This window comes from Castor canadensis, chromosome 1 (genome assembly GCF_047511655.1).
Source record: "Castor canadensis chromosome 1, mCasCan1.hap1v2, whole genome shotgun sequence".
Lineage (NCBI taxonomy): Eukaryota > Metazoa > Chordata > Mammalia > Rodentia > Castoridae > Castor > Castor canadensis.
In genome coordinates, this window is record NC_133386.1 from 187965694 (window position 1) to 187980329 (window position 14636).

The window sequence follows — 14636 nt, forward strand, 5'->3', positions numbered from 1 at the left end:
ATGACTCTGATAGATTATATTTATGCATATTTGATTCACTATACAAATCATTTTACTATATGGTAACATAATAAGAAAACAGATCATTTTACTTGTGATGTAAACTAAATGACATGAATGTTAAATTATGAAAAATAATGATAAAAGGGAGAATTTTAGATAGTGAAATGGATGATAAAATTTCTGAAGACATGACAAATATTCTCATCAATGCATATCCAATTACCCTCTTACTAGATAAATAGCATAGTGGAAATAATAGGACTATCTATGTTTAATGTCTTCAGGTTGGGTAATCAAATCAATGTAGCCAAAGAACATATCTAAACCAAGAGATATTACATTATCATATGGACCAAATATGAGGAAAGTCAACAATAAGAAGAGCAACAAAACAGTTTCATCATAAATTAATGATTTTATGCAAGAATAAATAAATAAACTATGACTTTTAAATAAGAATTATACTTTCCATTTAGAGAGGTAAGGAGGAATTATCACCAATTAAACAAAAATGGATAAAAAGAATAAAAATCAAGCAAGTAAGGAAGGGGATAAAAGAAAACCCAGGAAGCTTCCATGAAGAGCTGAAGAAGTGTATCTTAATTGTTGTATCCACTTTTATACACATGTGCCCTGAATTAGACAAAATTAAATGTTACACTGCAGCTATGGATTACTAGTAGTCAAATATGTTGAGTTAGTTCATGCTTTTCACCTACATTTTAAAGTAAATGTACTAGTGAGAAAAGAGAAGGACCCTTAAATCCTCATGTAAACTAGGAACATTTGAGAACATTTATATGATTGATCTTTTTTAACCATCACACTACAATGAACCTCCTCATGCCACAATTGAGATTGGTTTTAATACAAGCCATAGAATTGTGTAAAAGCTAAACTATAATACTTTGCTTACAGAAAAGAAGAAAGATACATACAAGCACACACAGACACTTGGAAGTGTGCTGTATAGGTCTACCACAAAGAACACATTAACTCACTGTTAATATACACAGTAGCTTTTCACCTCCACACTATATCCACATTCAAGAACGTGTTCCTTTGGCCTCAAGACTCAACAGTACTTCAAATGTACTAGAGAATATTCTTAATTATTTTACCATAATTTATTTTTCCCTTCAAGAATGGCAGTCATTTATTATTTTGTTTATTGGTATAGTCATTACATTTTCAACTTTGACTCATGCAAAGAAAGTCAACCATATGTTAAGTTTATTGGCATTTTTAAAACATTCTGAACAAATTCACATCTGGTTAACATCTAATTCTGAATTTTAGGATTCATATTGGATTTATCATTTACAAAAAAAGTTGCTTATCTTTTTCCATGTACTTTGTAGAGCACATTTTACATCTTTGTTCCTTAAACTATAAATCAAGGGATTCAACATGGGGATAATCAGGGTGTAAAAGATGAAAGCCAATTTATCAGTGTCAGAGGAGTGACTGGACTTCGGCTGCACATACATAAATATCAAAGTTCCATAGAAGACAATGACCACTGTTACGTGGGACCCATAGGTAGAAAATGCCTTACGCCTGACTTCAGCAGAGTTCATTCTGAGAATGGCTATAAGGATAAGCAGGTAGGACATAAGGATGATCAGAAGAGATGAAAGCGAATTAAAAGCTGCTAAGATCAGAATAATCATTTCAATTTCATGAGTATTTGAGCAGATCAAAGATAACAAGGGGAGATTATCACAGTAGAAATGACTGATGACATTGTAGCCACAGAAAGATGAAGTAAAAATCTTTGTGGTGACTAGAAGAGACACAAATGTGCAGTAGATATAGGGAATTACCACCAGTAGCCAACATACTCTTTGTGACATGACGAAAGTGTGGAGGAGAGGGTTACAGATGCCCACATAACGGTCATAGGACATTGCAGACAGAATAAAAAGTTTACTAATAATAAACACAAGAAAGAAAGATAGCTGTGTAGCACAAAGGTAATAGGAGATCATATTTTGATTGAAAACAAAATTTAACAACATTTTGGGGCCCACAGCTGTAGAATAACCAAGATCTGTAATAGCCAGATGTCTGAGAAAAAAATACATGGGTGTTTGTAGCCTGGTGAGGATGATTATGCCCAAATTGCCCAACATTTTACAGCCCAAATAATGGAGCCTTCAGCTCGGGACATGTGGTGATGCCCATCAGGATGAATTCCTTCACATCAGTGACATTGTGTTTATCCATCCAGTTTTATTACAAAACCTATTCTGGATAGACACAGTTAACAAAGTTACCTTTCAAGTAGAAAGATATTATTGATTAATTATGCAAGGATAGTGCAAATAACATATATTTGAACATTTAAATGAAGACTATTTGAAAATAAACACATCTTTCAAATTAAATTATGATGAGACAGAAATAGATAAGTTTTTCTCAGTTAAGATGGCTTCACTTAAAGAAGAAAATACTTCAGTGTCTGTAGATACTGTGTTTTCTCAGGTGGGTACTGATGTTTTATGATTTGCAACCATTTGAGCTGACAAACGACTGGTTTTTAAATGTTATTTGATCCAAGGTGATATTCAGGACAGAAACCTTCTTATGAGATTTAGAAACACTACTAGATATATAGGTAGATGAATAGATATGCATATAGACATACAGAAAGAGATATACACAAGCAGAAATGTAGATAAATAAAGAAAAATAAAATTCCAAATGTTAATAGCTTTAGGTTTTAGATGAATAACAAATTATTTTACTCTAGTTTTCTATTTCTCATATACAATTTAATCATATTATGACTATAAATACATTTAATTAGATGACATAGGTCATATTCCAATTACATAATAAAAATTTTGAATGACAAATTTCAAAGTAGTTGCAACTACTCACATTAGAACAGTACTCAAAATTTCCTACATTTTGGAGGTTGTAGAGTGGAAATTTTAGTACTGTTGGCTAATGTATCAATACTAAAGCTATAGGAGATCATATTACCCATGTTTACATGAAAAAACAAGGCAGGATAAATATTTACGTATGTAGATGTATCAGCCCATAGCTCAGTGTACTAGGTGAGTAAAACTGTTAACTGAAACTCTTAATTTTAATATACAAATCCAAAATACATATACGTTCAGTTATTTTTGAGAAGCAACACTTCAACGAGATGTAGGAAAGAACTGATTTATCCATGCTACACGAGACATATTTCTCAAAGATCATGTACATAATGATATTTTAGTTTATTTTTTAAATAACAATAGAAACATACCTGAAAATAGTTTTCTTTATATGTATGTACATACATACTTCTGCAAAGAGAGCGCACTTCTTTGTCAGGGCTAAAATGGTAAAAAGTTGAAAACATGTGTTGTAAGAATGTGTGCAACTTTTCCCAGTCTCTATTCTACCCTCACACCCACATTCTATGACTAAAATTGGACTATTTTCTATGACTTTGGATTACTTATGTTTAATTTTTTATAAAAAATTTAACAAAATTTTCAGTTACATTAAAATAATTTCCTTTAACATATAAATTTTTCTATGGAGACATTTCCATCATACTTAAGATACACATACCTTAATATAACAATTGTGTTGCATGTTGTATTGAAGAACTCAGAAAATCTGAAAATATCTGAGCAAATTATGAAAGAGATCATTGTCATTGGGTTCTATGAAATAAAGTCTTACAAATTTTCCTTTGGATAAATGAGTATCATATTTTAAAGGAAAATTTTATAATATGTATTATAAAATGGTTCATTGTATAAAATTTTACCATCATGCAGACTACCACAGAATCAAAATATAATACCATACGGTGAAATACACATGAATTCACAGATTGTTCACTAAGTCCATAAGAAATTCTTCCAAATAAGATAAAGCAAATAATGCAGAAAATATGTGCATAATCAAATAAAATATTCTTAATACCTTTAATAGAGGGGATATCAAAAGTATAGCATGTACTTTCCAATGTTTCCTAAGCAAAACACTGAACTAGCAATGACACATTTGCAGTGAAAATTGTAGTGAAAGCACTCTGCAAGTGACATGTAGAGAGACACATAAATTCCTACATTTCCCCAACATTAAATGTAAAGCTGGCTGGCTTGTGTTAATTTATAATCCCTAAAAGTTACAAAAATAATGTGCATGTAGTGGTAACACTTTTTATGTATCATAAAGAAAATAAAAAATTATTTCATCTCTCTGTCATTGGATTGAATGCAAGGAAACAATTTCTTCATAGCTTACTATTCTTATTGAATACTTCAATTTTAATCTTTTATACTATACTCTGATAGTTACTCAGGTTACACTGAAAACTGAAAAACATGTTACTGTCAATTTAAAATAGTATGTATAAAATTCTCCTGTCATCAATATAGTCTTTTCCCGTCTCATTTAATCTGGAATGAATCCCATGAATAATTTATTGATATAAAAATATTTGGAAAGCCATCAAGATGAAAAGACTTAGTGCAATGTCAAATTCTGCCATAAAAAAAAGAAAACCTGGGGGTGGAGGTGGCCTAAATAATGAATACACATGTAAGTAATGTAACAATAATAAAATAAAATTAAAAAAGAAAATCTATATCTCTTATACTTCATCTGTGTACAATTGTATATATTATGTATATATAGTTGAACATACATAAATATAAACAATTATATTCATATGTATACTAATATAATTAAATACAATTTTATAAGTATATATATGAACATACAATTAAATATTTTCTAAGTGTACACACATAATGTCTTTTTTCCAGATGCTTAGTTTCTCAACCTATTTGAAAATACATGGAGATTAATGTGAACTTAAAAGGAAAAGGTCCAACTGCTTTTCAAGAATCATGGGGTAGCAGAAGTTGCAGAAACTGAGTCAGAAATGTTGACATCCATTTGATGTCAATACCAGAATAACTGTGACCATTTCTATAAGTACTGGTAACATAAGGCACAATACGAAAACTTCTGTTGTTGTTTACCTATAATGAAAATTATCTCTTGATTCTCCTATGTGTTTCTTAATATTGCATTTTTAAACAAAATTTATGGAGTTTTTCGTCTTTTGAGACTTTCCCTGAGAATATGCCAAACAATTTGTAGATTATCCTTAAAGCATTTGAGAGCTTAATGAAATGCCAGGAAGTTCTCCACTAATTGTCAAGACCAATTTATAGTCAGCTGTGAGTTTACTTATTTATTAATTGCTTGTGTATGGCAGCAATTCAGCTTTGGGGTTTTGTGCAAAAAAATTGGTATTTAGATTGAAGTCATGCTTGCATTTTTATGTACATTGCTGTAAAATTCCCAAATGCCAAGATGTGAAAACACCTTAAGTATTCATTCATGGATCAATAGATGTATAAAATGTGTTAAACACAAACAGTGGAATGTTGGCTTAAAAATGAAACACCTCAGCATGTTATAATAAGGATGAACCTGGAGAATGTGGTGGTAAATGAAATAAACAAATTATAAAAGGAAAAGTAACGTATGATCCTACCAGCCTGAGGTTTCAGATATACTTAGACTTGTAGAATTAAGAAGATGAAATGGTGGTTGTGAAGGACTGGTGATGGGGGAAAGGAGGAATTGGTCATAAATAGACTTTATATTTCCATTACGCAAAATAAATATGATCTAGAAATCTGCCGCAGATCTTTATTTTAACAGCTACTTTTTATACAATGAAAATTGTACAGCCACTAAGCACAAAAAAATTAAACTAAAAAAAATGAAGTCCCAACAATTGCTATAACAGGAATGATTCTTGAAAACTTTACATGAATTCAAAGCAGCCAGGACAGGTCATCTTTGCTGTGAGTCACTATCAAAATAACTGCAACAGAAAAAAATCACTGAAATGGAAAACAGATTGGGACAGGTCTGAAGGAAGTGAATGGATGAAGTTACTTAGTAAGTGTATCGTAGGGATAGAAATGCTTCAAAGTGGATAGAGGGGGTTATTGCACACACAAAAAGTGAAATAGTTGTCTTGAAAACATTTCCTTTAAATTTAAAACAGCAATTTTAGGGCATGTAAACTTTTCTCAATTGTTTTTGAATGTCCATATAATTTTATTTTTAATAAAGTTGATTGTATTACTGTATCCTCCTTCCCCCATTACCAGCCCTTAGTCGTCATTTCATAAAAGTGGTTATTTTATATTTTCTGATATGATCTGTCATCATTCTTGATAATAAATTTGATTTATTGCATACAACAAAATGATTGTGTGTTTAATTAGTTTATAATAGTTTGGAGTTTATAGGTCTTTTTTACATTTGGTGTGATCATGGTAATTTGTGTTTAGAAGTTGCCCAAAATTAAAACTAAAAGCATATATATAATAAACTCAGGGGCTATTTTTACTATCAAGAGTTTTTGGCCTGGCAGAGAGACTCAAGTGGTAGAGCACGTGTTTAGGAAACATAAGGCCCTGTGTTCAAACTGCAAAATTAAAAAAGTAAAAAGAGGAATAGTGCTGGTAAATTTTAACAATACATCTATGTATTTTCCTAAATTAAAATATGCTTGTTTTTCATAAGGAAGGTTACACATGAGGATGACTAATGCTATATATTCATATTATTAATCCTAATTAAATCATAATGTAAATAATAAAAAATGAAAATAATAATTCTTAATTCTTGTATGCTTCTTCCTCTTTCTTTAATCCTGCTCCTTAACCTATCTTGTCTTCAGATTTGTCAGTTATAAGCACCATCTGCCATTTGAAATGTAGTTACTCACGAACAAAGTACATCATGTTTGCAGATATTTTAGGAAAGCTTTACTGTATGGTACGGAATATCCATCTGCAATTTTCTTTTTCCCTGGTTGCTTGCTTTGGATAACTAGATGGTGATTCATTTAGTTAGAAGTTATTCTCTGATCTTGTTGAATACATGAATTTATTATAAATTTGCAATTTGTTTCACAAAATGTGATACTGTTACACTCACACAAGCTGAGTATAATTCTTTCCTTTACTCCATCTCCTCACCATCATTTTGATGTTACCAACTTTAATTTTTAACATTTTTATTAGTATATAGTACCTACCTGTACCGTGGGCTTTGTTGTGACATTTCCATATATGCATACAATGTATTTCAGTTTGTTTCATCCCTCCCATCATTCTCCCTCTTCCTCCTTCCCCTTCCTAAAATGACTTTGACAGGTTTAAATTTTCTATATTTGTACTTGTGTAGAAAGCACATCAGCCATATTTACCCTCCTTTACCTTCTTCATTTACCCTCTGCTCCCTCAAGTGCTCTGCCCTTAATAACACCTGTTTTACATTCCTGTCCTTTGTTTAACATTCTGTTAATTGTTCAGTTGGGTTTTGCCTTGGCATTTTACATGTAAATATATTACACTTTAATTAGTCTAATGTCCTCTGTTATCTACTTTAGCATTTCCCCACATCCTGAATTGTTTAACAGTTTGCAGTTCAATTTGTTGCATCTTATTCTTACACATATGTGATGAATTTTAGTATTATTCACTCTATCATTCTCCTTCCTCCCTTAGTCCTGCAAACAGTTCCAATCTTGGGAAACATTTTGCATATATATGTATATATGATAATGCTTATTTTTGTATTTGGATATATCTTAAATACATGAGAGAAAATATGTGACCTCTGTCTTTCTGAATCTGGCTTACTTCACTTACGATGATGTTCTTTAGTTCCATCCATTTTCGTGCTAGTGACAAAATTTCATTCTTCTTCATGGCTGAATAATACTCCATTCTTCTGTTTTCTTAGTCCATTCATTAGTTTTAGGTCAACTGGGCTGTTTTCAATGCATGGCTAGTGTGAAAAATAGTGCAGGAAACATGGGTGTGCCAGTGTTTTTATTGTATCAGGGCTTATATTCCTTCAGGTGTATACCTAGGAGTGTTATTGTAGGATCTTAAGTTAGTTTTCATGGTTTTTTTAGTTTTCTGAGGAACCTCCATACAGTTTTCCATAGTGGTCATACTAATTTACATTCCTACCAACATTGTATGAGGGTTCATTCCCCCCACATTCTTTCTTAAATTATTGTTTTTTTCGATCCTGATGAAAGCCACTCTAACATGAATGAGGAGGAATCTTAAGATGGTTTTGATTTGCATGAAATTACCAACTTTTAAATCAGTGTCAATTTATGGATAAATAAGACTGTTTGATATAATTTTATATTTGAAGTTTTCAGGTCATTATTAATGTGGAGACATGGTCCATAAAATGTTTCTTTCTTTGTGAGTTTCCTGTGGATTAATAGTCTATTATTTATTAACACAACAGGTATATAATTAGTCCTGCTTTCTTAAATCAGTAGCTTGTTCTTATATTCATGATTGACCTCTTTAATGCAGATTTTAAAATTTCATAAGAATAAATGTCATCATTCTTTGTAATTTTGAATTGGATTTTAGAACTCTATGTTTAATGGTGTAAACACACTTATGCATATGTATAAATACACAAGTATAGGGTCAGTCCTAGTTTGCATTGCTTCGATATGCACAAATAATGGATATCAGTTATCATAATTTAGTTTGGACATTCGAAGAAAAAAAATAATTGATACCACACAAGGAAGAGCTCTCAGAGCAGCAAACAACTGTAAAGATAATATATATATATAAATATACTATGAGAAGATTTATATTTCTATTGTTGCAGTGGTATTTAAGTTCATTCATCCCATATTAGGAAAGTATTCATTGGCTTTATTCTATGCAGTAGGGATATTATCCAATTAATTTTTCATTAAGTATCTTCTAAGTAATGAATAAAGGAAAGCTTGTTGGACAAAGTGTATGGATAAAATAATAATTTAAAAGTAATAAAGAAGATGAAGAAAGGATAGAAAACCACAGCTCTTAAACACATCTTTGAAGAAGAAATATGGGTGCAGTGAAGACAAAGTGTGTTACTAGCAGGCTTAAATGTGAGTACACTAGAGACACTTTTCTGTACTTTGGTCCTTGGAACTGGGCAGTGAGGGAGAGTGGCATGTTTAAGAGCAGCACATAATGGTAGACATTAAAAGAAAATTTGGGGCTGCATGCCAGGTTCATGCCTGTAATCCTGGTTATTTGGGAGACTGAGACCAGGAAGACCAAGTTCTGAGACCAGCCTAAGCTAATAGTTTGAGGGACCCCATCTCCAAAATAACCAAAGCAAAATGGATCAGAGGGTGGTAGAGAAGCTGTTTTGCAAGCACAAAGCTTAGGGTTCAAACTCTAGTCCCACAAAAACAAAGAAAAAATATAGGCAAAAGCTGAGATTAAGCAGGATTTATGGAAATTCCATAGTGCCTGATGGGCTGTATTATGGAAAGAGTTACATCGGCCAGCCAGTTTTACCTTACTTTTGGAATTGTGCTTTTCTTTGGTTGTTCCTGAACTTAAGTTAATCTTGGAAAACACTACTGCCATGTCTCCATATTCAGAGAAGCACTGAAGCATGGGTGCTATGCCTATGCTTTAGAAAATACAATAGAAGAGGAAGAAATTCAACCTCATTAGTCACCCAGTGATGATACCCAGGACTTTTTTTTACTTTATCGGATCTGTGTGATCCGTATCTTTTCTGTTTAAACTGTCTGTTCCAGCTGTGATTGCTACCTGTACATACCAATGGAGCAGATTGCTTTGAACTAGATTTAGCTACCAATAACTTTGTGAAAAATGGCCTAAACTTATGGAAGCAGTGCTTATTCCTTTGGATTGTATATTTGTTGATCAAACCAGTCACATAGAACTTAGAATTAATCATAATTGTAACTACGGTAGCCTAAACAATTTAACTTCAATAGAAATTATAGAAAAAACATATATAGCATTTTGAGTATTGCCTATGACCTTTATTTTAAAATGTTCAAAATAATTGCAGTAATAAATTAAACAAGTGTTTTCATCATATCCCATTACTTCCAAGTTTCCAGTATTAATTTTAGTGTGAAAAATAAACATTATTGATAGACTGATTTTTTTCCAAGTAATTTTTGCACTGCTTCTTTTACATCTTTGTTCCTCAAGCTGTATATGATGGGATTCAACATGGGAATCACAATAGCATAAAATATTGACAATATCATGTCATGCTCCAAAGCATAGCTGGGACTTGGTCTCACATACATGAACACAAGTGTAACATGAAAAACAGACACTCCTGTTAAGTGAGAACCGCAAGTAGAAAAACTTTTCATTTCCCTTCCATAGAACGTGTTCTAAGAATAGCAGACAGAATGAAACCATAGGAGATCAGGACAATTAAAATAGTTGATATTTCAATACACCCAGCAAAGTAGAAGAGTAGAAGCTGGTTCATATGGGTGTCAGAACAAGAAATTTCAAGAAGAAGAGGGATATCACAGAACATTTGTCTAATTTCATTGGACCCACAGAAGGTCAGGTTGAAAGTGGCTAGAGTGTGTATAATAGCATGCACAATTCCACCAACATAGCAAGCCACGATCAGCGACACATAGACTCTTGGTGACATGCTCACAGAATAGAGAAGGGGGTTGTAAATAGCTACATAGAGGTCATAAGCCATTGCAGCCAAGGGAAAGCATTCCGTGGTTCCAAAAGTTACAGCAAAAAACATCTGTGCAGCACATCCAGAAGATGAAATGATCTTCTTCTTTGACATAAAATCTACCAACATATTTGGTGCGATAACAGAGGAATAGCAGGCATGTATGGAAGACAAAACACTCAGAAAATAGTACATGGGGTTGTGAAGTTGGGAATCCCCAATGACCAGAACAATCAGTCCTAAATTTCCCATGAGAGTGAAAAGGTAAATTGCCAAAAACAGGAAGAATACAATCTGCAGCTCAGTGCTGTCTGTGAATCCCTTCAGCACAAATAGAGTGACTTCAGTGACATTCTTCATGGTGAAATCTCACAGAACACACTTTAAAAATCACTGTAGAATATCAGCTCATATTATAAAGAAAGAATGAACATCACTGTGAGTCTAAGGAGATGACATGCTCATTTGTGCGGTATTTTTGGGGAAGTGACTAATTTCCCTTCAGCAGACTAGAAAACAGTGACATGATTGTACTTTGAGTATCCATGCCACTGGCGGCTGAGTGAAGGAGAACATATGAGTGTCCTACCCTGGCTGAACTCATGCAGCCTTTGAAGCCATCAGGTCAAGTGGTTGATGGGCCCCTGAATTCTACCAACTCTTTTTATATTAAGCATATTAAAACACAAAAATGAGTGACTAAGTTGTATCCCACTTTCATCTGAATACATAAGCTATTATACCAGGGCAGACATTTGGAATAAAATCAGAATTTTAGATAATTCAGCAATTTTGTACAATGGATTCCTATGATCGTTTCACTTGTAAAATGAATATAAGTTTGGAGTAAATATTGAAGAACAAATTATGCTAAAAATGAACTTCTGATAATTCAATTATAGACTTGCTAAATTACGTGGTTTTACTCAGTATTCTATCTAGATTAAATTTCATGAAGCATATATAGTATGTATTGGGATTTTTCCTTTATCAACTAAATTATACTTTAGAGAATATAGATTTCTATTTTTTATGGATCGTTTTGAAAGACTAAACATGAACAAGGAATCCTAGAAGCTTGAGGAGAAACCCAGAATTTCAAAGTTTTGGCTTAATCTTACTACTGAGGAGAGATTGGTCCTTCTATGAATGCACACTGCAGATCTGAGCATTCTGAGGTCCATGTTCTGGCCAGATGTTTGTTGCCCCAAGTCTTAGAACTCTCTTGAGCCTTCCAAAGTCTATGGTCTTTGGGTTCCCAGAGTGAAGTCCCTGACTTTGCATCCTGTCTTACCCTAAGGTCTCTTTGACCTCTTTGCAGGCTCATTTCTGTCAATTGAAAACATGCTAGTGTCATAGAGAAGAAATTTAAACCTTAAGAGTTCAGCTTCTTGTGTGTCAGTTTATAGTCAGTTCAAGTCAAGCTAATTAGGGTGGTGCCACATTTTCACATGTAATGGCAAGGGATCAGGTGACATTCAAGTCAAGCCCATGGGAGGAAATCATTGTTCTGGGTTCTCTTGATCCTCTAACTCTAAATAAATTGTTTAGAATAAAATACTCAAATGTCCAGTGTAAGTTAGGCATTGTGCTGCAGGGAAATGACTGAATTCTGTATAGCAGAAATAATTACATAATTTCTTTTCCACCAGCATGGAAACTAGGTAGCACAATGTGTATGAGACATGCTGGTCAATGCAAGATGACCTGAAATGAGATGGCAAGAGAAGATTAAAGGATATAAGAAACAGACAAGATTGAAACAAGCAAAAACCCGAGGTGCACAAACCTCAGGGTCAGACGTGAGTGATGTTCTGCGTGTTCCTACAGCATTGCATGATATTTGATTTGTGGAGGGTGGAGGCATCAATGCCACCGTCCCTGTGAGCACCACTCCACCTGTCATGGTAATCGTTACGTGGTCACATTCTTAGTAAAATGTGAGTGCTCAAGTCAGGTCTGCACAGAGTGGCAATTTGGTTTCCATCTCATGAAAATAGACAAACAACACGTGAACAAGAGTTAGGGAAACAGGATTTATGGAATTGAAGGAAGAAAAAGTCACCTGCCCCTGGATTGCAGTGCCCTCATTATTTCTGAAGTGGCTCACCAAAGGATGTTGCAGATCCAAGTCACTGGATGGACCAGAAATTTCTTGGTCTCATTGGAGAAAGAACTCAAGGATAGGCACAGAGGACACATTAGCATGAGCAGCTTCAGTCACGCAGAGCAAAGCAAACCAAACTCAATGTACACTCGGAAGGGTAGAGTAGGTAGGCTCCAAAATGAGTGACTGTGCTGAGGATCCCAAGATCTCGAGTTCTGATTTGGGTCTGTGGGCATGGGAGTGGCAATTCTTGGGAAACTGAGCTATGCATCATTAACTTTTGGAGACTGGGTTACATATCTCCCACAGGGTAATTGGTGGAAATTTTGGATTTTCATTGTCAGACTGGGGCTTTTCACTTCCTGCAGGCTGTGGGGGACTGTGAGTCAGCGAGATTCTGCTTTAACGCACAAGTAATTTCCTTAACATGAAGAGGCTAGGCGGTGATTTTTTTCAAATCATTATTCTCAGCCATCATGTTTCCTAAATCTCTGCCTAATCCCTATATCAATGTAGTTTTCTTGTCATTGCAATTAAAAACAAAATAATATACCAAAACTATGCTTCAGGAAAAAGTGCATGATTTAATACTACTTAAGAACTCTTAAGATATGAGACAAAATCTTATATCATAGGCTAGGCATGGTGGTGTAAACCCATAATTGCAACTATTTCAAAAGTGGAGGCAGGAGGGTCATGATTTTTGTGGCCCTAGTGGGCAAATTTAGTGACACCTTATCTCAAGAACAATATGGTAACAAATTGACAACATGGAGGTAATAGCATCCACTCATCCCTAGTATCTCTTGCGAAAGGACAGAGAACATTTGGACAGCAGCTAATCTTTGAGGAGGGTGATGGTAGGCCACACTCGTGTGTTATTAGTGAATAGCTAGAACTACATTTTAAAGAGGTAGGCAGATAGCACTGGCAAGATGAACAGAGGGATCGTCAGGCAGATGGAAAGACCAGCCAGACAAAACATCCAGAGCTGTAAAGACCAGGGACTGAGGCAAAAGAATGAAAAAGGCTGACTTAATCTACACAAGAATGAATATAGAAATCTTAAAACCACCTGAAACCACCATAAAAAAAGACTAAGGCAGAATGAAGAAACTTAGAGGAGATAAACCAATTGAGGCTATAATAAATATATACATGGAAATATCACAATGAAACTCTTTGTGTATCTACCTTTATCTCAAATAAACAAAAATGTCATTATTTTTCTTTTATCTTCTCTGCATTTTCTTCTACAATATGGGAGCACAGGAGGGCAGAACAGGTCCTATGGTGGGTGGTGGGGAGGTTGGTACCAGTGGGAGGGGACAGATGGCAGGGAATAGGAGGGTGAAAACCAAAATGTGCAAAAATGTGTATATATGTATGTAAATGCAAAATGATACCTGTTGAAACTGTTACAGGAATCACTGGAGAGGGGGAGAAAGGAGAGTGGTGGAGAGGGTGAATTCAAGTATGGTATATTTGATACATTGTAAGAACATTTGTAAATGCCACAATGTACCCTCACTCAGCACAATAATAAAGAAAAAAAGCAAAAAGATCAAAGCCTCAGAAAATATGTACTGGGATTTAGACTGTTTCAACTGTGAAAAAACACTCTTACTTAAACAGAAAAAAGAATCTAGAAACCATTGGAAATTGGATGGGTAGGAGAGAAAACTTCAGGAAGTGTTCTGGAAAGAAGTGACACAGCAGAGGGTGGGAATGGAGATGAAACAAACAATAAGAGTCTCAGACAACAGGTAACCTTGGACTCTACCTAGCAGAGTTGCAGTCTAGTCAGGCAGGGGTCCTGGAGACCACACTGTATAGGCAGGAGGGAGGTCTTTCTTCTTCATAGCATTCAGTCACAGCACAAATTGAAGCAAGTTGCTCTTGAACTCATGAAGGGGAACAGATTCTATTCTGCATCTATGTAGAGCTTGGGATGGGG

General features: G+C 34.2%; 2 pseudogenes; both read right to left on the reverse strand.

The window, feature by feature from the left end:
• Positions 1-1319: 1319 nt before the first annotated feature.
• Positions 1320-2232, reverse strand: LOC109676848 (olfactory receptor 8K3-like; annotated as a pseudogene).
• Positions 2233-10003: 7771 nt separating this feature from the next.
• Positions 10004-10932, reverse strand: LOC141421628 (olfactory receptor 5T7-like; annotated as a pseudogene).
• Positions 10933-14636: the final 3704 nt, after the last annotated feature.